The sequence below is a fragment of the Hyperoodon ampullatus genome, assembly GCF_949752795.1.
Source record: "Hyperoodon ampullatus genome assembly, chromosome: 19".
In the NCBI taxonomy this organism is placed as follows: Eukaryota; Metazoa; Chordata; class Mammalia; order Artiodactyla; family Ziphiidae; genus Hyperoodon; species Hyperoodon ampullatus.
Genome location: NC_136932.1, coordinates 44,799,854 through 44,822,310, shown reverse-complemented (window position 1 = coordinate 44,822,310; position 22,457 = coordinate 44,799,854). Strand labels below are relative to the sequence as shown.

The 22,457-nt window shown below is 36.8% G+C and overlaps 1 protein-coding gene across 2 annotated transcripts in view; it reads left to right on the top strand.

The window, feature by feature from the left end:
* The window catches only part of NSRP1 (nuclear speckle splicing regulatory protein 1), a 65,145-nt gene that overhangs the window by 26,421 nt on the left and 16,267 nt on the right, over positions 1-22,457 (top strand). The gene's annotated exons all lie outside the window — the stretch shown is intronic.

Sequence of the window (22,457 nt, the reverse complement as noted above, 5' to 3'; positions counted from 1 at the left end):
CCTGGCTTTATTGTGACTTTTTAATAGAATCTTGATCTTCATTTTGGGTTGTGGGCATTAGCTAAGAACCATTATATTAGAAAAATTTTCTATAAAGAAGGCAGTAATAAACATAATTATATTTTTGCATTATTATTGTTTTATTTGGTTTCTATACAATCTCATTGCACCCTTTTTAGTCATCATTTTTAACTGACAATTTCTAATTAGATGATGGTAAAAACCTTACTTCTAAATTTGCTGTTAAATAAAAAATTAGCTTTCTCTTTTCTAAAACCATACACATCTTTCTTGTACAGTGACAGGCTTTGATATTGCCTATTCTAGCTTCACCATAAAAAACATTAAAAAAAAGTTTTTCCTTTATTTTCATGTTGTGTTTCAGTGTGTGTAGTCAGACAGAAAGCAATAATCCCCCATCTCATTCTTGGATTTATCAAAAGCTGAAAATAAAATAGATCAGATCACTTTCTGAAACAAAATTACTTTATTAGTTTAGTAATAATTTGAGGTTACTTTAAAGATAAGAAGCAGCATTTGGGAGGAGATTCATTTCCTGCCTTTGGGCTTTATCTGTAAGAACTACATCTTCAATGTCAAGAGATTGTGTATTTATAACTGAACTCTAATAAAGTCTGTACTGGGGTTTACTGCACACCTGACTTGGTCATTATGATTATATATTAGGTGCCAAACTGTTGCTTGTCTTTTGAAAAAAATACATTACGAAATGTATTTCATTAAAATTTGGCCTGTGTGGGGAGGATTACAAGACCATCAACTATTGATTATAAGTGTGCTGGTTATTACCAACATGGTTAATGATGTTCCTTTGGGAAATAAGTGGAATAAAATGTAGTTTTCCTTTTATTGGTGAATTAAGCAATAATTGGAAGAGGTGTCATTATAATAAATGTTTTTACTAAATCTTATAAAATGTTTTTCTACCACTCTTTGACTGTGCAACATAAGATATCGAGAATCATGTTCTGAGTTTTTTTTTCCTTTAATCCTTATCTGTCACTATATGTGGATATTAAAGAACTGTGTTCTTTTCCTTATGAGCAGTCCAAAATTACCATCTTTTTTACACAATTTTTATGCTTCTCCCACTTTGCTGTGTCTTGTCATCACAGAGAAATTGTCACATGAAACAGATAAGATTGTTATTTCAGAACAGCATCCTTCATGACATTTTCATCTTTGTGTTGTTGGTGCACGTGTGTGTGTGTCTTTCTGGAACTGTGACATCTCTGACAAGGAAAGAACTGTTAAGCATGTAGTAATGTGCTTTTTTTTAAACAATCAGAGAATTGTTAGTCATACTTCTCACTTCAGGGCACACTCACATTATCAGCCTGCACAAGACTCTTATTTATCAGTTTTCCTCTTCGTCCCCTCTCCCATTCCCTTTTAAACATACTGTGATATGTTTGATACATTTGCTTGAATATGTGTGTATGCTTTGGTATTGTGTTGTTTTGATTGTGTATTTTTTTTTGGCCATGCCCTCACTTCCCTGACCAGGGATTTAACCCGGGCCACAACAGTGAAAGCCCAGAATCCTAACCACTAGAACACCAGGGAGCTCCCGAGTGTGTATATTTTATATATATATGAACTTCACTGTATTATAGATCTCATTTTTTTCAATTAATACTACATTATATTGTATATACCTAGTTGATTCTAACTATAGCATATTACATGCACCATATTTTATCCCATTCCCCCAGAGATAAACATTTAAGTTATCCTCAGTTCCCTATCACAGCACTATAAAAAACATTCTTGTACATGTCCCAGTAAAAGCCAAATAGAAACCAAAGGGTTTCTTTGGATTTCTGGATCAGAGAGTATATAGATACATTATTTCACTAAGTACTGGCAAATTGCTTTCTGGAATGACTATACCAATTTGCATTCCATTGGTGGTCTCTATTTCTTCATCTTGTTAACACAATAGTTTTTCCCATGCTTCATTGTTTTACTTTGCACTTCATTGATTGTTAATTATTAGGCATTTCTTCTTTCTTTTCTGTAAATTTCTCATTCATATACACTACCCTCCTTTTTATTGTATTTCCTATCTTTTTTTATGATATGTAATTTGGATAGTAATCCATTGTTGGTTCTAGACATTGAAAATCTCTCAGTCTGTTACTTTTTTTGTGGTCCCTATGGTGAGGATTGCTAATAATACACATAAATCTGTCCTTCCCTAATGCAGTGACAGAGTTTAAGCTGGGCACATAGCTGCTCAGTTAGAGGTATGTTTCTACTTTATCATTAGCTAATTGAGACCACATGACTAATTTTGCCAATCAAACATGGACAAAAGTATTATGTGCACTCTTACCTCAATGTGGACTTCTTTTCTACCTTGTCGTAAGTTGGAATATGGATAGGTTTATTATTTCAGGCCATGACCCAGCTTTCTCTATACCCTTGTGATAGCTGGAAAGAGCTTGTGTTTCTGAATGACCGTATGGAACAGAGAGCTGTCTTGCCAAACTGAACTGTCCCCTTGGTGGAAAAATAATCTAGAGAGAAACTTAATTAGCAGTATTTGAGAGCTAATTTGTTACTGTAACTTAAAGTTGACTATAATATAGTGTCCTTTGTAGAGCATAAATTCTCTCTCTTTAATATAGTCAAATTAATTATTCCTATATGGTTTGTGCTTAAGAGGTCTTGTTTAAGAAGCTCTTCACCACCCTGAGGCCACCAAGATATTCTCCTATCTTCTATTAGATATATAATACTTTTTATATATAGGTCTTTAATCCATCTTGAATTCACTCTTTATGTGTGTTGTGAGGTAGGGATCCAACATTATTTTTCTTAAAATGGACCAGTTCTCCCAGTACCATCTATAGACAGTGTGTGCTTTACCTCCTGATTTGTGGGTCATCTTTATCATGTCAAGTTCCCATATATTCATGAGTCTGCTGCTAATCTCTCATTTTATTACAGTTTTTAAAAATTATTATGGCTTAGTAGTAAATCTTACTATCTAGTAAGCTGAGTCCTTTATTTTACACTTCTCTTACAAACTTGATTAAACTGTTTTTAGACAATTAGAGTTTGTAAAATTCCTTAAAAATTAAAACTCCAATTTGTATTGGAATTGCCTTGGATTTACAGTTTAGTCTTTAGGAACTACCCATAAATGTGGTATAGTTCTCCATTCATTTAGACTTTTTAATGAAGTAATTTTTTATCTCATTAATATTCTGTACCTTATCTTCAGGTTTATTCCTAGATACTTCATAGTTTTTATAGCTATTGTGAATGGTACCTTGTTTTCAAGTATATTTTCCAGTTGACTGTTCCAGTGTAGAGCAATGCTGTTGATTTTGTAAATTGATTTTGTATCTGGCAGTCTTCCTAAACTCATTTACTGTAATAATTTGTCTATACCGTCTGCTTTTTCTCTTTTAATCCTATGCTTTTTTTCCCTCTGTTTTATTATATTAGCCAAGTCTTCCAGTAGTATGTTAGACTACCTCAGTGGGCATTCTTTCTTCTCCGTATTTTAAATGAAATACTTCTGACTGTTCCTGAGTAAAGTTTTATTGGAACACAGCCTTGCAATTTACTTATTTGATGTGTGTGACTGCTTCTGTGAAACAGTGACACAAAACTGTTTGCATGTTGCAAACAGTTGCAACAGAGGCCACATTGCCACAAGTCTAAAATATTCACCATCTGGGCCTTAAAGAGAAAATTTGCTGACTCCTACTCTAGATCTGTGCTAATATGGTAGCCACTAGTCATAGAGACTTTTGATTTTAAACTTAAATAAAATTTAAATTTAAAATTCGGTCACTGTAGCTACATTTCACATGCACAATAGCCACATGTGACTAGTAGCTACCATATTGGGCAACAAATATAGAACATTTGAGTTATTTCAGAAAGTTCTGTTGTATAGAGCTGCTCTAGATTTTTAGTTCTGGATCATTTTGCTTATCTTTTTGCTCATTTTTAAAGATAATATTAAGTTTTACTTAATCTCACAATATCATTCTTATTGGGAATAGTTCCCTTAATGCGTATTTTCAGAGAGAGCCTTTATGTGGCAAATCTTCTGAGACTTTGTGTGCTTAAAATATCTTTACTTTTGATGCTAATTTATCTGGATATAAACTTTTTGGTTTGAAGTTTTTTCCATCAACACTTTAAAATTACTCCACCCAGTAATTTTAAGAATTACTTATTCTTAAATCTTGTGTGGCTGATGAGGTGTCCGAGGTCATTCTGATCTTATTCTTTTATAGGTGATCTATTCTTTGTTAGGAGCTTTTAGAATTTTCCTTTGTCTTTGATTTTCTTAAATTTCATTCTAATGTATCAAGGTGTTGTGTATGTATATGTGTTTTATTTATTTTCTGTTCTCTTTGGCATTCACAATCTGTTCAGTTTGACTTTTTTTTCTTTAATTCTTGAAAAGCCTCAGTCATTCAGATGTTTCTTTGAATCTGTTCAGTTTATATGTATTCTTTGTCTTTAATTTTTATGAATGTTGATACTTCTATCTCTCATATCTCTGTATCTTTAAAAAAAAATCTCCTTATCCCTTCTTCATATGTTCCAGGAGCATTTCTTAGCCTAATAATTCTAGCTCACTAAAACATTTTAGAGCCATATCTTTTAATCCATTCACCCATCTCTTAATATTTTTGTTTTAACTGTATTTTCTATACACATTATTTCAAATTGTTTCTTTTTAAAAACTGTTTTTCTGCTTCATGTTGCCAGTGTCCTCTCTCTTATTTCTGAGGATATGTATTATGGTCATTTAAAATTTATATTCAGTCTGGTTCATTAATCTGGTTCTTTTTAATGTATATTATTCAGTTCTTTTGTCCTTTTTTTAATCTTCAGAAAGATTTTTTTTTTTTTTTTTTTTTTTTTTTTTTTTTTTTTGCGGTACGTGGGCCTCTCACTGTTGTGGCCTCTCCCGTTGCGGAGCACAGGCTCTGGATGCGCAGGCTCAGCGGCCATGGCTCACAGACCTAGCCGCTCCACGGCATGTGGGATCTTCCCGGACCGGGGCACGAACCCATGTCCCCTGCATCGGCAGGCAGACTCTCAACCACTGCGCCACCAGGGAAGCCCCAGAAAGATTTTTATAACCCTTATACTTCTCCATTGCTGGATTATTATTTTTCTTTCATGAACATATTTTCCATTGGGATTATCAGCCACATTAATTTTGATGGTAATATGTTTGGGAGGAATGGTAAGGTCCGGAGAAAGGAAGAAGAACCTCAGGACAGAGAGCCTATGATGTTAATCCTAGGCTTCCGCTGTATCCACCAAGTAACCATATCCCTCAGGACACTTCCCAGTAACTACATCAGAGTTGCTCTTTATTTGAGAACAGACTCGTATGGAAGTTTAAAGATTGGGGTGCTGCTCTGACATTACCTCAGAACAGTTGCTTTTTTTGCCTCTGGGGAGACAAAGAACATTTCTGAAAAGCTTTCCATCATCCACCCCCTAAGTTGCATGCCCTATCCTCTTTAACTGTGGTTTGCTACTCTGCCCTTCCTCTGTCCAGACAAGTCAGCTTTTTTTCCCCAGGCATTTTTCCCCCACAGTTTTTATATTTGTTTCTTGCGTCCAACCTCTCTCACCTGTAGAACATCTTCAGAGAAAGAGAGCCTGGCTTAATTTATTACCAAGAATTGGAAGCTGAGTATGAGTAATTCTAAAAATTTTATATATGTGGCTTTTGATTTCATGAGTGTTTATTTTTTTTACTAGTTTTGTATTTAGGGATCACATATTCTGTTGGCAGTGGTAAAGAACATAGGGAGGGCCTGTGCAATGGAAGGAGACTGGTCTAGGAATATTATTAAGTGGTAATTCAGAAAGTAGATAATGGAGATTTCAATAAAAATAATATGTATATATTTTAATGGTTTTCTTGTTCAGCACTTTTTTTTTTTTTTTTTTTTTTTGCGGTACGTGGGCCTCTCACTGTTGTGGCCTCTCCCGTTGCGGAGCACAGGCTCGGGACGCGCAGGCTCAGCAGCCATGGCTCACGGGCCCAGCCGTTCCGCGGCATGTGGGATCTTCCCGCACCGGGGCACGAACCCGTGTCCCCTGTATCGGCAGGCGGACTCTCAACCACTGCACCACCAGGGAAGCCCTGTTCAGCACTTTTAACCATCATTATTTGAGCATCTGATGTGTAGAAAATACTGAACTCCTGTTAGTAAATAAAAGGCTGAACAGGACAATCTCAGTTCTCAAGGACCTTTTTATTGTACATTATGAAAGTGAATTTGTAGACAATTCAAGTTAAAACTAAAATATCTTCACTTCTGGGAGAAGTTAAAATTTCAGAAACTATTAAGGGTGTTTTGTTAGAATTAGGGCCATTTCTCATTGAGCCACCAGGAATAAAAGCCAAATGGAGCATCCAGCCTTACTTTGAGAAGAATTTTGTGTGAGCTCCTATTCTTGTGCATAGCTTTGCTTCTTTTGTTTATTCTGCATTGTACTTGGCTCTGACCACTCTCTAGCTTCACCTGTTTTTGCTGCCTGCTTTCTGTTCTTAAAGTCAGCCTTAAACCATAGTTTGTTCATGCATTCCAGGAATGATTTGCTTTATATACTTGGACTGTGCTCTTTAGTTGGTCTCTGTCAGTCTGTTCATCTGTTGCATCATAATTTGCCTTTGCTACCAGATTCCTGCCTCTGAATTTGCTCTGCACCTGTCCTCGTATGTTCTTGGCTTGGCATATTTTGATTCCTGGCTTTGGTTTCTAAATATGCCCTCACTTCTCTTCTTCCTGAGGTTAATTCATTGAGGCTTCTTTGCACCTGGTTTTGTAAAACACCTGTCAACCCTGTCACTGGTTCAAATCATCTCTTCCTCCTCCCCAGTATATGAGTCGTGATAACCACAGCTCATTTTATTTTAAAATTATTGTTATTATACCAGTTTTTCTATTTAAAATTACCCGCCAGAGGTAAATAGTCCACAGTTTTCAGCATATGGCCTGACATTATTTTACTTAAAAAAATACCTTTATTGAGGAATAATTGATATATACATGCACTTATTTAAAGTATACAATTTGCTAAGTTTTGACCTAAGTTTATACCTTGAAACTGCTCTGCAGCAAAGGCAATGAACATCCATCGCACCCAAGTTTCCCCATTGCCCCTTTGTAATTTCTCCTTTCTGCCCCTTCTCACACACACCAGCCCCCAGGCAGCTACTGATCTGCTTTGTATCACTATAGTTTTCATTTTGTAAAATTGATATAAATGGAATCATGCACTGTGTACTTTGGATGGGGGTGAGGGGTGTCTGGCTTCTTTCAGCATAACTATTTTGAGATTAACTCACATTGTGTTTCAGTAGTCTGTTCCTTTTTTTCTTGCTGAGTAGTATTCCTTTGTATGAATATACTACAACTTGTTTGTTTATTCACTGTTGATCATTTGGATTGTTTCCAGTTTTGGGCTATTACAGGAAAAATGGCTATGAACATTTGTGTACAAGTCTTTGTATAGAGTTATGCTTTAATTTCTCTTGGGTAAAACCTAGGCATGAAATGGTCACATGGTAGGTGTAACTTTTTAAGAAACTGCTAAATTCTGGGGACTTTCCTGGCGGTCCAGTGGTTAAGAGGCTGTGCTTCCACTGGGGGGGGGGCACGGGTTCGATCCCTGGTAGGGGAACTAAGATCCCACATGCTGCGCAGCGTGGCCAAAAAAAAAAAGAAAAAAGAAACTGCTAAATTCTTTTCCAAAGTTGTACCATTTTACATTTCCACTATTGGTATATGAGAGTTATAATTGTTCTACCTCCTTGCTACAGACATACTGTTGTTTTACCTTTGAGTAAAATTTTATTCTCTTCTTAATGTTTTGCAACTTGTGTTTGCATTTAAATGTTTAATAACACCTGGAGTGTATTTTGATGTTTGTTATAAGGAATGAGGTGTGAGGAAGGTATCAGTTTTAATTGTTTTTTTGTTGTTTTTTTTTTCAAGAGGCTGGATAGTTGTCTCCACACCATTTATTAAATAGTCTATCATTTTCCCACTGATTTGAAATTTGCTTTCCTAAGGAATTGTTTCAAATGAATACACTTTTAGGTTCTTTGCCTGTTCAGAACCTATATGTTTAGATATTAGAGAAAAATGTAGAACAAACCAGAAAATTCTCCATTTATGATGCAATAAGGTATTTTTAAGGAGGTAAAATTATGAGGATCGCGTCCTTTATGTGAGATGTGAGTTGTCAATGGGTAAACTATTATAATAATACTTCAAAAAATACAATTCATGGGCTTCCCTGGTGGCGCGGTGGTTGGGAGTCCGCCTGCCGATGCAGGGGATGTGGGTTCGGGCCCCGGTCCGGGAGGATCCCGCATGCCGCGGAGCGGCTGGGCCCATGCTGGAGCCTATGCTTCGCAACGGGAGAGGCCACAGCGGTGAGAGGCCCACGTACTGCAAAATATATATGTATATATACAATTCATATCTTTTGGATAAGGAATATAATTTTTTGTTTAATTTAAAACCATTTTAAAAACAGCTCTGGATGAAATGATCTTTCTATAACATACATATTATTCCACTTCTCATCACTATATTTCTGCAGTCTCCTAGCTTAGAAACTTTAATACCATGTTTGATTCTATTTTCTACATTCCTTCTATTTCCAAGTTCTTTTTCTTTTAGAATATTGCCTAGATTTACCCTTTCTGTCCATTCCCACCTAACATAGTCTTGTAAACCCTGTGCCCTGAGTCTCCTTATTAACCGTATTGCATTGATTCCAGATCATTTTTCTAAATTACTTTTTCATTAGCTTAAAAAAACCTCTAATAATTCTTTTTGTCTTTGTATCACTTTCAGAGTTCCAGCTGTTTTCATAACATGGTCTTAGTCCAACTTTAGTTCTTAACACCCAAATAGAAGTCATTTGCTGTAATCATATTGATTTCTGCATCCTTGGTTTTTTTTGTTTTGTTTTGTTTTGTTTTGTTTTGTTTTTTGACATGCCACCCATCTTGCAGGATCTTAGTTCCCTGACCAGAGTTTGAACCTGGGCCCAGGCAGTGGAAGTTCAGAGTCCTAACAACTGGACTGCCAGGGAATTCCTGATCTCTGTATTCTTTATTGCCATGTTTATGTTATTGTATTTCCTATTGGGGTTTCCTCTATATAATACAATCTATTTATTTATTTATTTGTTTGTTTGGCTGCATTGAATCTTAGTTGCAGCACGCAGGATCTTTGTTGTGGCATGCGGGATCTTTCATTGTGGCTCGCGGGCTCTCTAGTTGTGATGCACAGGCTCTAGAGCACACGGGCTCATTTGCCCTGTGGCATGTGGAATCTTAGTTCCCCAACCAGGGATCGAACCCATGTCCCCTGCATTGGAAGGTGGATTCTCACCCACTGGACCACCAGGGAAGTCCCCACAATCTTTTTTCACTGTTACCCATCTTTCTAAATTTGGCCTCATCCTTCTTCCTCCATAGATGATTCTTTGATTCTCTCAGACCATGATTTTCCTTTCCCTGAACTCTAATACTTATAGTTTGTTTCTTCACTCACTGTTCCATCCTTGCCTTCCTCCTTGGACATATCTGGTGTGTTCTTGCCTATTCTCTGTGTCTGAAAAGCTCTTCTCCAGATCTCATTGTGACTTGTTTTCTCATCTTCTACTGGCCTTGGTTCAAATGATATGCTCTCATTGAAACCTTCCTCGAAGATCCTATTTCAAATTCAATCCACTCCTGCCTCTACTCTTCTTTGATTTATTTTTCTGCATAGAAGGCAACATATCTGACATAAATTTTGTCTGTCTGTTTATTGTCTGTTCCCTTATAAGCTCATTGAGGGCAGGGGTTTTTGTTTATAATTTTTCCTCCAACACCTTGAATAGTGCCTTGCACATGGCATATGCTCCATAAATATTTAAATGAATGAATAATTGCCATTAGGTTGGTATTGATTGCTCTTTAGTTGTATAAAAGTATTAGTTGTTTGTTTCCTTAACTAAATGGTAAGTTCTTTAAAAGGTAGAGTATATTCTCAGCTCTTTCTTGGTGTTGGCATAGAGTGACCTAACCAACATTAAATACTAACTGGCTGAAGGTGTGGAATTAGAAATTTTGACCACACAAAGGCAGATGGCACTTCCTATTCTGCAAAACTGGTCAAGATACTAAGCATAATTAACTTTCAGTTCTGAGTAGGATCTTAAAGATGCTTTTGTTAATTAATAAATTAGAATAACTTCTGTTTACTTAATAAATCAGAATAACTTCTTGTTATATAAAAATACATAGTCATTATAGACCAGTTAGAAAATACAGAAAAGTATGAAAGAAAAATTAAAAGTCCTGTTAATCCCATCACTCAGAAGTAACCACTGTACACGTTTGGACAGCAGCTCCTTAATATTTTATAGTATATTTGGACCATAATTTATTCAGCTGTTTTCTTATTGTTGGACATTTCAATTTTTTTTTAATAGTCTGGTGCTTTTATTTCAATGTCATATTTCCATAATGAGGCTTCTTGGTTGAAGAATATGTATGTATATTTTAAATACTAAATAGAAGTGCAGGGCTTCCCTGGTGGCACACTGGTTGAGAGTCCGCCTGCCGATGCAGGGGACATGGGTTCGTGCCCTGGTCCGGGAAGATCCCACATGCCGCGGAGCGGCTGGGCCCGTGAGCCGTGGCTGCTGAGCCTGCACGTCCGGAGCCTGTGCTCCGCAACGGGAGAGGCCACAACAGTGAGAGGCCCGTGTACCGCCAAAAAAAAAAAAATAGATGTGCAGTATCATTTTAGATGGTCATATCGCATTCCATTATATGAATAAACCATAATTTAACCATTCTTTTGTTGAATCTTAGAGTGGTTACCAGCTTTTTGATTTTACAGGTTCCATTATCCCACAAGGCATTCTTGTACACATTTGAGATTATTTCCTAGGGATGAATTCTTGAAGTGGAATTGCTGGATCAGAGGCTGAACAAATTTTTAAAGCTTGTAATATCACACATAGAAAATGTGATAGTAGTGGAAAATACAACCATAAATTGAACACTTATTTATTTAACAAATACTTATGTGCCGGTCATGTTGCCAGTTTGTGAAGTTACAGAAGTGTTTAAAGATGGACAATGTCCCTGTCCTTATGAAACTTTTAGTCAGTAGGGGGTACAGCCAAGTAAAATGACAACTTCAGTATAGAATGATAAGTAAAATGAGAAAATATAGATGTACCTAGGAGGGAATAAATATCTAACACATTCTTTGAGTCAGGGAAGATTTTCTGAAGGAGGCCAAGACTAGAAGGATAAGTCACTTATCCAAGTAGAGGGAGTTAGGTACACAAAGTCCTGAAGTTGAAAGAGGACATGTTGTGTTCAAGAGAATGAAAGTAGCTAATTAAGAATGGATCATAAACACTGTAGTGTATACAGAAGTCTAAATAGAATGTTGTATTTACATATACAATACATGTATATTGTTATAAACCAATGTTACTTCAATTAAAAAAAAGAAAGAATGGAGCATAAAAAGAGAGAGAGGAACTAATAAGAAATGAGCTTGAGGGAGTTTAAAGCAAGGCCAGGATCAACTAGGTCAGATACTTCTGAGAGGTCAAATAAGATAAATATCAAAACTATGGATTAGGTTTAACAACAAAGGTTTTAGAACGATTTCAGTGGAGTGGTAGGGACAGAGACCAGGTTGCGCTGGGCTTGAGGAATGTATGTGGATAGAGGCACCAAGGGTAGACCACTTTGGCTCTTATGGGATGCCAGGGTTCTTACGGTGGCTATAGGGACAGTGGGGCCAGGGGGAAGGAAATCTTTGTTTTCATGTAGGAGAGATTTAAGCATGGGTCCTGACACACAGGTTTTTAGGTTTTGTGAGAGGGAGTTATAGGAGTTGCTATTTGATCTTTCTCTTAAAAGATGCCAACATCATAGGTGTCATTTTAAAAGGGAAAACACAAGTCATAGGGGAAAGACATTTGCAACCATAAAAATAAGAAAAGATTATTGTCCAGAGTATACGAAGAACTCCAACAAATCATTAAGAAAACAAGAGAACCCAAATAGAAAAATGTACAAAAGACATGAATATGACTAATAAATATATGAAAAATATATAAATTATATGAATATATAATTCAGCCTCAATAATAAGGGAAATGCAAAACAAAATCATTTTATGCCCATAAAATTGCCTAAAGAATAAAATGTTCCACAATATAAAATGTTCACAAGGATAGAGTAGTGGGAATTTATACATGGTAGGTGGGAGTGTGAATTGGTTAGACTACTTTGGAGAATAATTTGTCAGTATTTAGTGACGTTGAAGATATATCTCCCTACAATGTAGCAGTTCTCCTAAATGATTACACATGTGTATCAGGACACATGCACAACCATGTTCATAGCTTCTTTGTTTGCAAAAAACAAAAACAAAGGAAACCCAAATAAATGTTCATCAGCAGAGGCATGGATACAAGTTCAGTTTCTGTAAAGTAAAACATCATTTGGAGAGGTATACTGTAGAAGGAGGTAAGATACTCCTTCATTCTGCTAGAAACTCTAGCTGGGGCTGACATAAAGACAGATGAGCAGGAGAAAAGCATATGAAGTTCTTTTACACATATATGGAAGCCCTCACAAGAAAAAATGAAAACCCAAAGAAGTGAGTAGGCCTAAGTGCTTATATAGTAGGTTAACAAAGAGTAGCAATTGTGGAAAAGTAAAATTTGGGGGAGACTAAAGAAAGATAAGAGTTATTCTAACAATGTCTGTTTGTATAGATTTCTCCTGGCTTTGACTCCCCATCTCTGGTGATAAGAATTTTTCTAACTCCTAGTACGGGGAAGGCACCTTTCACATGGGAATTTTATCTCCTGCTTTTAGGAAGAAAAAGGAAGGTCAGAGTGTCCTTGTATCTGCTGTTTTTCAGGTGTCTTTAACTCAAAACAATCAATATGCCAAAGCAGCATATTTTGGGGTAGCATGTCCTGAGCCCCTTCAATATCTATGTAGCAAAACCATTAAAAAAAAATCAAGGAGACTGTAAACAAAATTCAGGGTGGAAAGGGTAGGCGATAAGATTAGGGAAAGACATATAGGGACTTCAGGTGTACTGATAATGTTCTGTTTGTTAGGCTGGATAATGAATTCATAGGTGTTATTTTTTGTACTTTTTGGTACAAAATAATTTTTCGTAATAGTTTTGAAAGGTGGCAGTAATCTTCGGTAATGTGTATACAGGGTGTTGACAAAGACCAGGAGGTTTAAAAAGAGAGGAGGCTTGGATATAGTTGGTAGAGAAAGGAGATAGACTTGACTAATGAAAAAGAAGAATTGGTAGGTAGCATTAGGGCCCAATTACAATTAGAAACTAAGAAATTACATTTTACGGAAGTGCTTGGCAGGCCTAATACAGACAGCAGATGGTTGGATTGATTCAGGACTTGGGTTTGTCAAATGAGTAATAGAAGATAGGCAGCACAGCAAAGGAGTTAAGATTATTGGCAAGAGTAGTTGAAGATTTACTACTATAAAGATTCTAATAGAAAATAGAAGAATCAAGGGATTAGGGGCATCCATAGGATCAAAGAAAGGATACGGTGGAAATAAATGATCAAGAGAGCTACTGTATTTTGTTGAATTTAAAACATTGTAGATTGCACTGTTATTTTATGTACCACTAAGAAAAAGAACACTGTCAGTTAAATAGGGCAGTCTTTCCTGTCACTTAGAATTTTAATTGTATATTTAGTACACAATACAATATTGAAAGGCTTCTTTTAGTCTAAATTAGATACAGATTTTTAAATTTAGGTTACTCTTATACATACATAAAACAAAATATAAGCGAAATTAATTGGTTAAGGAATTCTTAAAACTTTTTCATATCTAGTATTTTTTGGACTCACTTTTTCACTCAGTGTTTTTCCACACTATATCATTCTCTCTGGCATCAAACTTGACGTTTATAAGCAGAGTGTTTGGAGGTGGTGAAGCAGGCATGTTAAGTAATAATCCCAAGTGGGAGTCAAAAGTAAATTATCTCCACAAAATTGCATAATTTTAAGAAATGCTACATCAACACTCAGTGATGCTCATTCTACAAGTTTTGATGCTGATACTTCTAATATTCACACATGCAAGCAGTAGTATCAACTAAAGTATTAAGACTACCTCTGGTTTGACAGTAATTCAATGATGCCACTGATTGTAAGGTGTATTCGGATTTCGGCAATGTTAAAATGTGAAATAATGCACATCTTATGTTCAGGGAAACATAGTTAGAAGAGTAGTGGTGGTTATCAGGTGGGTTGCACAAGTTTATAGTTTCAGAGCTGGGGCAGTTGCAGATAGTAACAAGAGTGACCGTGAGAGAGGGTGGCTGAAGTAGAGAGGAAACAGTCATTAAACTGCAGTCAGACAAATATGATATGACTAAAAGGGAGACTTAAAAACCTTTAAAACGTAAGTGGAGATGAGGAAAACAAGGTTAGTGTTTGTTGTATGCATTATCTGGGATGATGATGGCATGCCAGGGTGATGGCACGATGTAAAGAAGAGAGGAAGACTGAGCTCAAGATGTCAGAGATAGTAAGTAATAAAGGGTTCATGAATTGAGAGAAGAGAGGGGTAAGGGTAACATAGTCATATAGCATGAGCTTCAAAGGAACAGGGATTTTTAACTACAGTGTATGAGACTAGAATCAGGAGGAGACACAGCCTCCTAATCTGAAGTACAGGGTATATGAGCCATGAGCAGCCTCAAATGAAAGATGTCTTTAGGGAAAAGCCAGTTTTTAGTCGAGGAAGTGAAAGAGAAGTTCATCAAAGAGGATGAGGATATGGGGAGGTTTGAGTCAAGGTAAAATACACAAGAAGCAGAGTGGCCATAGTATGAGAGGAAATGATTATCGGGTGGCTTCTTGAGTAGTGGACAAGGACTAGTATGCATGTAGCCTTAAAGTTTCCCCATACCATTAAATGTTGTTGAAAACAGAATTTCAATTGGCTACAAAACTTTCTGTTGAAGAGTATACACTTATTTAACCAATCTTATTTTGTTCAAAGTTTTTCACTAATGTGACTAGATATCCCATTATATAACATAGTGAATATCATAGTACCTAAATCTTTTTGTGCATCTTTTTTTTATGTCCTTAGAATAAACTGTAAGTGGAATTACTGGATCAAAAGAAATGGATATTTTTTAGCCTCTCTTGATACATTTTGCTAAATTGAAACTATTTCACATTTTCACAATGTAGGAGTATATCTTTGTTCATTACCTTGCCAGTATTGGATGATATAATTTTTAAAAATCTTTGCCAATTTGATAGGTGATAAAAATTAGTATTTTCATTTTCATCTTTTTAGTTATTGGTAAGATTGCACATTTTTTCATATAGTTAATGGTCATTTATATTTTCTCATTTCTAAATTTTCTGTTCAGAGCCACATCTTTTTCTGAGTTTATATAATAAAAATTTTCTGTATTTTTCACAACTCTTAAACAGGCTTTGTACTTAAAAGAGTCATGTGAGTGTGGACAAATAAAGCCCATAATACAGATTACTGAGTTGTAGGACCTTTAATAAATGATCTGTTGCTAGGTTTAAAGAAAAAATAAAGAACAGGAATTTTTCATTTCTAAGTTCTAAGAGCACAACAGAAGATTGTAGCCATAAGCCATTTAAGGAAGGATTGATTCTTTTTTTAAATAAATAAATAAATAAATTATTTTTATCCTTTTTGGCTGTGTTGGGTCTTTGTTGCTATGCGCGGGCTTTCTCTAGTTGCGGTGAGCGGGGGCTGCTCTTCGTTGTGGTGCGCGGGCTTCTGTCATGGCTTCTCTTGTTGCGGATCATGGGCTCTAGGTGCGCAGGCTTCAGTACTTGTGGCACGTGGGCTCAGTAGTTATGGCTTGCGGACTCTAGAGCTCAGGCTCAGTAGTTGTGGCGTACAGGCTTAGTTGCTCCGCGGCATGTGGTATCTTCCCGGGAGAGGGCACGAACCTGTGTCCCTTGCATTGGTAGGCAGATTCTTAACCACTGGGCCACCAAGGAAGCCCAAAGAAGGATTGATTTCTTGAACTGTTTTTTCTTTAACTGAGATCTGTTTTGGATAAGTGGATAGGTAAACCTCTTTTTTCAGAAAGAAGCCCATAGGTAATTTTTTTTCCCTTTGTGGTTTATTAGTTATGGAATAACAGATTAGTTTCTGTAAAAAAAAAAAAAACCCTTTTCTGAATTTTCATTTAATTAAAAAAAGTTTATGACTGAAGAAATATAATTTAATAATATAAATAATGGTCCAGTATCTGTAATTTTTCCCCAGTGTCATTAAACTATATTTTGTGTATTGATGAAGGAGTTCCAGTAATACATACAGAGCCATTTCTCTTCTGGTTGTTAGCACAGCCCAGGAGGCAGCCCAGTAGTGATGGAAGAAAGGTGCTGCACAACCATGTGCTTTCCCTTCCGTTTATCTGAGCTAACTGCAAAGGTTTTTAAAACAGTCTCCCTTTTAGTCATGTCATATCTGACTGCAATTTAATGAAACAAAACACTAGTAAATAGTTTTTATTCTCTACAAGAACAATGGAGGTAATAAAGGCTAAGAAAATCCAGTTGCAGTGTTCTCCTTAATTCTGCAATCATGGTACTTATACTTGATGATCACATCTTTACCCTTTATAATTGTGTGTGTGTGTGCGTGTGTGTGTGTGTGTGTGTGTGTGTGTGTGTGTGTGTGTGTGTGTGTGTGTGTGTGTGGAGAGAGAAAAAGAATTGTTGTATATATAAAATGGACCAGGTTTTTGTTTTGTTTTGTTTTTGCGGTACGCGGGCCTCTCACTGTTGTGGCCTTTCCCGTTGCGGAGCACAGGCTCCAGATGCGCAGGCTCAGCGGCCATGGCTCATGGGCCCAGCCGCTCCGCAGCATGGGGGATCTTCCTGGACCAGGGCACGAACCCGTGTCCCCTGCATCGGCAGGCGGACTCTCAACCACTGCGCCACCAGGGAAGCCCCTGGACCAGGTTTTTATATTCTTTTTCTTCATGTTCATTTCTTATTTGGAATTAAAGCTAATGTGAGTGTACCAACTCTTAGATTAGACATAAAAAATTAAGATGTTGACCAAATATGGCTCCTCCTCCACTTTTAGTGCTATACACATACTGGGTTCTCTGAACATGTTTGTTCAGTTAAGTTGAAACATTTTCAAGGAACTACTACAGGTTTTTTAAAGGGTATTTCCCTGAGATTTTTGGTAGAGAAACTAAATATTTTGAAACACCAGTGTAATACAGTAGTTTTTGTGCTTTTAGGACAGTCAAAATGTTTGCATTTCAGGACTTCTCTGGTGGTCCAGTTGTTAAGACTCCGTACTTCCACTGCAGGGGACGCAGGCTAAGATTCCGCATGCTGTGTGTGACTCGCCCCCCCAAAAAAAGTTTGTATTTGACCCAATTTATAAATTGAATTTTTTTTTAATTTAAGATAAAGCCCCTTTGTCTTCCTAAATTTAAAACTGATGATAATTTGTGGTTTTATTAGAAGGCACCATTAATGAATACTCTTATTGCCCTGTGAAGTGGTCTTCAGACATAGAGTTAAGATAATTGCCTACCTGCTAATTTGGAAACTAATCAGCCAGTTAGTGACAGTATTGTGGTTTGGTCATATTCAGCCTCCATCATCAGGTTTTTTTTTTTTTAATATTTATTTATCTTTGGCTGCATTGGGTCTTCATTACTGTGCGTGGGCTTTCTCCATTTGCGGCGAGCAGGGGCTACTCTTCATTGTGGTGGCTTCTCTTGTTGCAGAGCACGGGCTCTAGGCGTGTGGGCTTCAGTAGTTGTGGCACGTGGGCTCAGTAGTTGCGGCACGTGGGCTCAGTAGCTGCGGTTCGCGGGCTCTAGAGCACAGGCTCAGTAGTTGTGGCACACAGGCTTAGTTGCTCCGCAGCATGTGGGATCTTCCCGGACCAGGGATCAAACCCGTGTCCCCTGCATTGGCAGGTGGATTCTTAGCCACTGTGCCACGAGGGAAGCCCCCATCATCAGTTTTTAACAACTGTATTTCCTTAGGTCACTTTGCAGGCTAGAATATTATGCGGCAAGAACTGAAGTGTTTCGTAATATGTATACTAAGCAAAATACATTCCTTTAAAATAATGCTGAGTGAAAAAAGCTAGTCTCAAAATGATTCCATTTATTTAACATGTTACATTCTTGAAGTAACATAATTATAGAGATAGAGAACAGATTAGTGGTTGCCAGTGATTAAGGATGGGAGCAGGGAGGGGAGGAGAGGTGGGTATGGCTATAAAAGGGTAGCACTAAGGAATATTGTGGTGATGTTACAGTTAAGTATCTTGACTGTGGTGACAGTTACATGAAACTATCTATACATGTCATAAAATAGCATAGAGCTATACACATACACAAATTTTGCATGTAAAACTGGTGAAATCTGAATAAGCTTTGTGATTTATACCAAAGTCTGTTTCCTGGTGTTGGTATTTTACTCCAGTTATGCAAGATGCTCACGTTGCGGGGGTGGGGGTGCTGGGTGAAGGACCCTGTACATTTCTTTGCAACTTCCAGTGAATTTATAATTATTTCAAAATAAAGTTTAAAAAAATATACTTCTTTAACAAGAACTCCCACCCCAAACCAGGCAGTTATTAAAGGAGGATGTCCATTCATTTGGTCATTCCTTGCTATCAGCTCCCATCATCCAGTGATTATTATAGCAGCACAGCAGAGGACTCTCTCAAAAAGAAGAGTTCTTTCTAATCTCATGCTTTGGGGCAAGGTATTTTCATTTATAGTTGCTTGTAAAACCACTCTTAGTTCTAGAAAACCCATTTCTAGCTCTGCCATAGCTCCCATGGCTAGTAAAGGATTCAAATGTTTGCATCCTCTATTTTCCTGTGTTTTGGTGTACTCAGTATGAAGCCTTAAGGAATCTTAACACACAAAAGAAAACATGTACAGCCTTTTAAATATTCAACAGGATAGACTCTTCTATTTCAGTAGATGCAAATTGAATCATATTGTCCAACTTCAAGTAAGCCAATCTTAGGTTTATTAAACACACTGATAAATATACTATAAAGTGGAACATAGTGTACATGCTTTTCTGGTGAACACTTTGGTTTAACTGTAATACTCCAAGGGAAAAAAACTTATAACTACTGTTTTCACATAACTTAATTTTAATGTTTAAATATAAATATTTCTTCAGCCCAAAATGTTCTTAAATATGAGCATAGTAATAATAATGGTAGTAATGATAGCTAACCTTTACTGAGCACTTGCATAAGCCAGATACTTGCCAAGTACTTTTTACATGTTATCTCATTTAATCCTCAAAACAACCTTGTGAGATAGGTACTATTATATAGATGAGTAATATATCTGAAATAATACAGCTAGTAAGAGAGAGGGAATAGTTTGAAAGTCAGTCAGATTCCTGAGCCTACACTTTTGACTGTTACTCTGTACTTCCCCCTTATGCCATGCAGTATAGGAACTCTAAAGTTAGAGGCTGACATGTTGGCAGTTATTACATATTTTAGTTTTGTTTTATTCATAGGACACATGTATGAAATCTGTTTCTTCTCTTGCTGAGTTCAGTAAGGTGAAACCTTCCCTGACTTATGCAGGACAACCTGCTTTTCTCATTTTTATCTTCTCTTGCATATCCTTTTTCATGGAAACCAGACTAAATTAAAAGTTGTCTTAACATTTGTATTGGTATTTTATTTTTTTATTTTTTTTTATTTTTTTATTTTTATTTTTTTTGGTACGCGGGCCTCTCACTGTTGTGGCCTCTCCCGTTGCGGAGCACAGGCTCCGGACGCGCAGGCTCAGTGGCCATGGCTCATGGGCCTAGCTGCTCCGCAGCATGTGGGATCTTCCCGGACCGGGGCACGAACCCGTGTCCCCTGCATCGGCAGGCGGACTCTCAACCACTGCGCCACCAGGGAAGCCCGGTATTTTAATTTAAGGATATCTCTTAAAACTTAGAAAGACTTGACCTTTAAAATATAAAATCTTATTGCTCTTGTGTTTAATTTTACCAGTTATTTTGTCTCCAGTATGAATCTAGACAACAGTTTCTTATGTTTGTTGTGTAGAAGATAAAGATTAAAATGTCATTTAATACATTTACTGATTTTTATATAGGATCACTATTACTGAAACAAAAGTTTTATTGCTACTATTTTCATTTTTAGTTTTTTGTGTATATGTATTTAAAAAGGTTGTTGACATTTTAGCCATCACCCCTAATAATCATTGTTAGAGTTCCTTTAGCTAGTAAACTGAGACATGAACTTCAAAAGGAGACAGTCCTCCCTGAGTTTTTCAGCATAGGTTCAGAGTTACCTCTTTATCCACTGATGCTCTTGGAATTCCAGGGATATAAGTTGGTGGATAGGATCTGTAAAATTACTGTCTCCATATGTTATCAACCCCGTAAGTAATAACAACTGATGTTTTTCAAAGGTCAGACTTCATCCTTCTAAACAGCTATAAGCATGAAAACAAAGTCTCTTGAGATATTTCAAAGTATATATACTTTACATTGGAAGACCCTTCCCAGTCTGCTTATTCTACATTATATAAAAGTCTAAAAAGTCATAGGCTTGTGTTTTGTTTTTTCAAGTTCAGTAGTTCAGGTTGAAGCAACCAGTTTGAAAGTAACAGCCTGTGAACTGTGACTGACTGAAGGAGAGGTGGGAAAAAGTATAAAAATAAGTAAAAGTCCAGCATTTGGGGATTTACTCTTTTAGTCAATCCTGAGGACATTACTGACTCAATGATCAAGAAAAATATATTTAGTATACACTAATTAGAAAGACTGAGACATAAAAATACATTGGAGGGAATTCGCTCGTGGTCCAGTGGTTAGGACTTGGTGCTTTCACTGCTGGGGCCCAGGCTCGATCCCTGCTCGGGGAACTAAAATCCCACAAGCCGTGAAAAAACAAACAAACAAACAAAATGCATTAGAATTTCATGAGATATATACTTACTAGAACATTTAATATTTTCATGTTTAAAATTTATATTCTAATGAGTGAAAAATGTGTCATATTACATAACAGGGACATTTGAATTAAATGAGTAATACATGTAATACACAAGTAATAAACTTAGCATAATAGCACCTGGCTCTATAGATGTTAGCTACTATTATTATTTTTGTTATCAACATCTCTTCCTCTAGTTGGAGTCAATTTACTATCACCTAAAGTAAACTTAGTCTCTGCCTGTACACTTCTTTTAATTTATTAAGTAAGTGTTCTGTTATTATTGTCTGGCTTTTGTGTATTAACTTTATTCATCTGCATGGTCATAGAAAACTAGAAATAGGTTTATTTTGTTCTTTTTTTTTTTTGCCATGGAAAACAAAGGATGCACCAGTTGATACTATACAGCTGGAAACAGCAAATGTCAATAGGCTAGAGAACTATAATTCATTAGTAGTCTTTTTTTTTTTTTTTTTGCGGTACGCGGGCCTCTCACTGTTGTGGCCTCTCCCGTTGCGGAGCACAGGCTCTGAACGCGCAGGCTCAGCGGCCATGGCTCACGGGCCCAGCCGCTCTGTGGCATGTGGGATCTTCCCGGACTGGGGCACGAACCCGTGTCCCCTGCATCGGCAGGCAGACTCTCAACCACTGCGCCACCAAGGAAGCCCCTAGTAGTCTTGTTTTTTAAGATATAATTTACACACCATAAAATGCACCCCTTTAGTGTGTACATTTCATTGTTGGTTAGTATATTTACAAGGCCTTATACTTTTAAGGGAACAGTTTTTCCTAAGTGTTCTAATTATATTCCTTTTCTTAGCTGCAAGTCTTTACTTTTGCCCGTGTGGTTACTACTTTCTGTACTCTTCTTGTCTTCTCTGAAATTCCTTTTGATTGAGGTCTAATGTCATCTCTCTTTTGGGAAGGCTTTCTTGATTCCTTATGCATTTAGTCTCCTCTGTTCTCCTGCAGCCCCTTTTTTATCCCTTTGTTATATTGCCTGTCACATTTATATTGTGATTATCTCTTTTAGTTATTTGTCTTCCCTTTCAGACCATTTATCTCTCAAGCACAGAGACTATTCTTGATTTTCTGCTGTCTTCTGGAGCTAGAACAATGCCTGTTATGGTAGGCTTTTCAGTACATATTTATTGAATGATAATAACGACAGATAGTCCTGGCTGTCCCTGAGCCTTCAGCATGTACTAAGAGTTTGATATACTATATTCAGTGGTGAATATTAAAATAATGTGCTTTTTGTTGCTGAGAATCATACCATTTTAGTATTGGAAGGGACCAATTTTCCCCCACGCAACACGTGCACATTCACATATGTACACAAAGCAAATTGAAATCC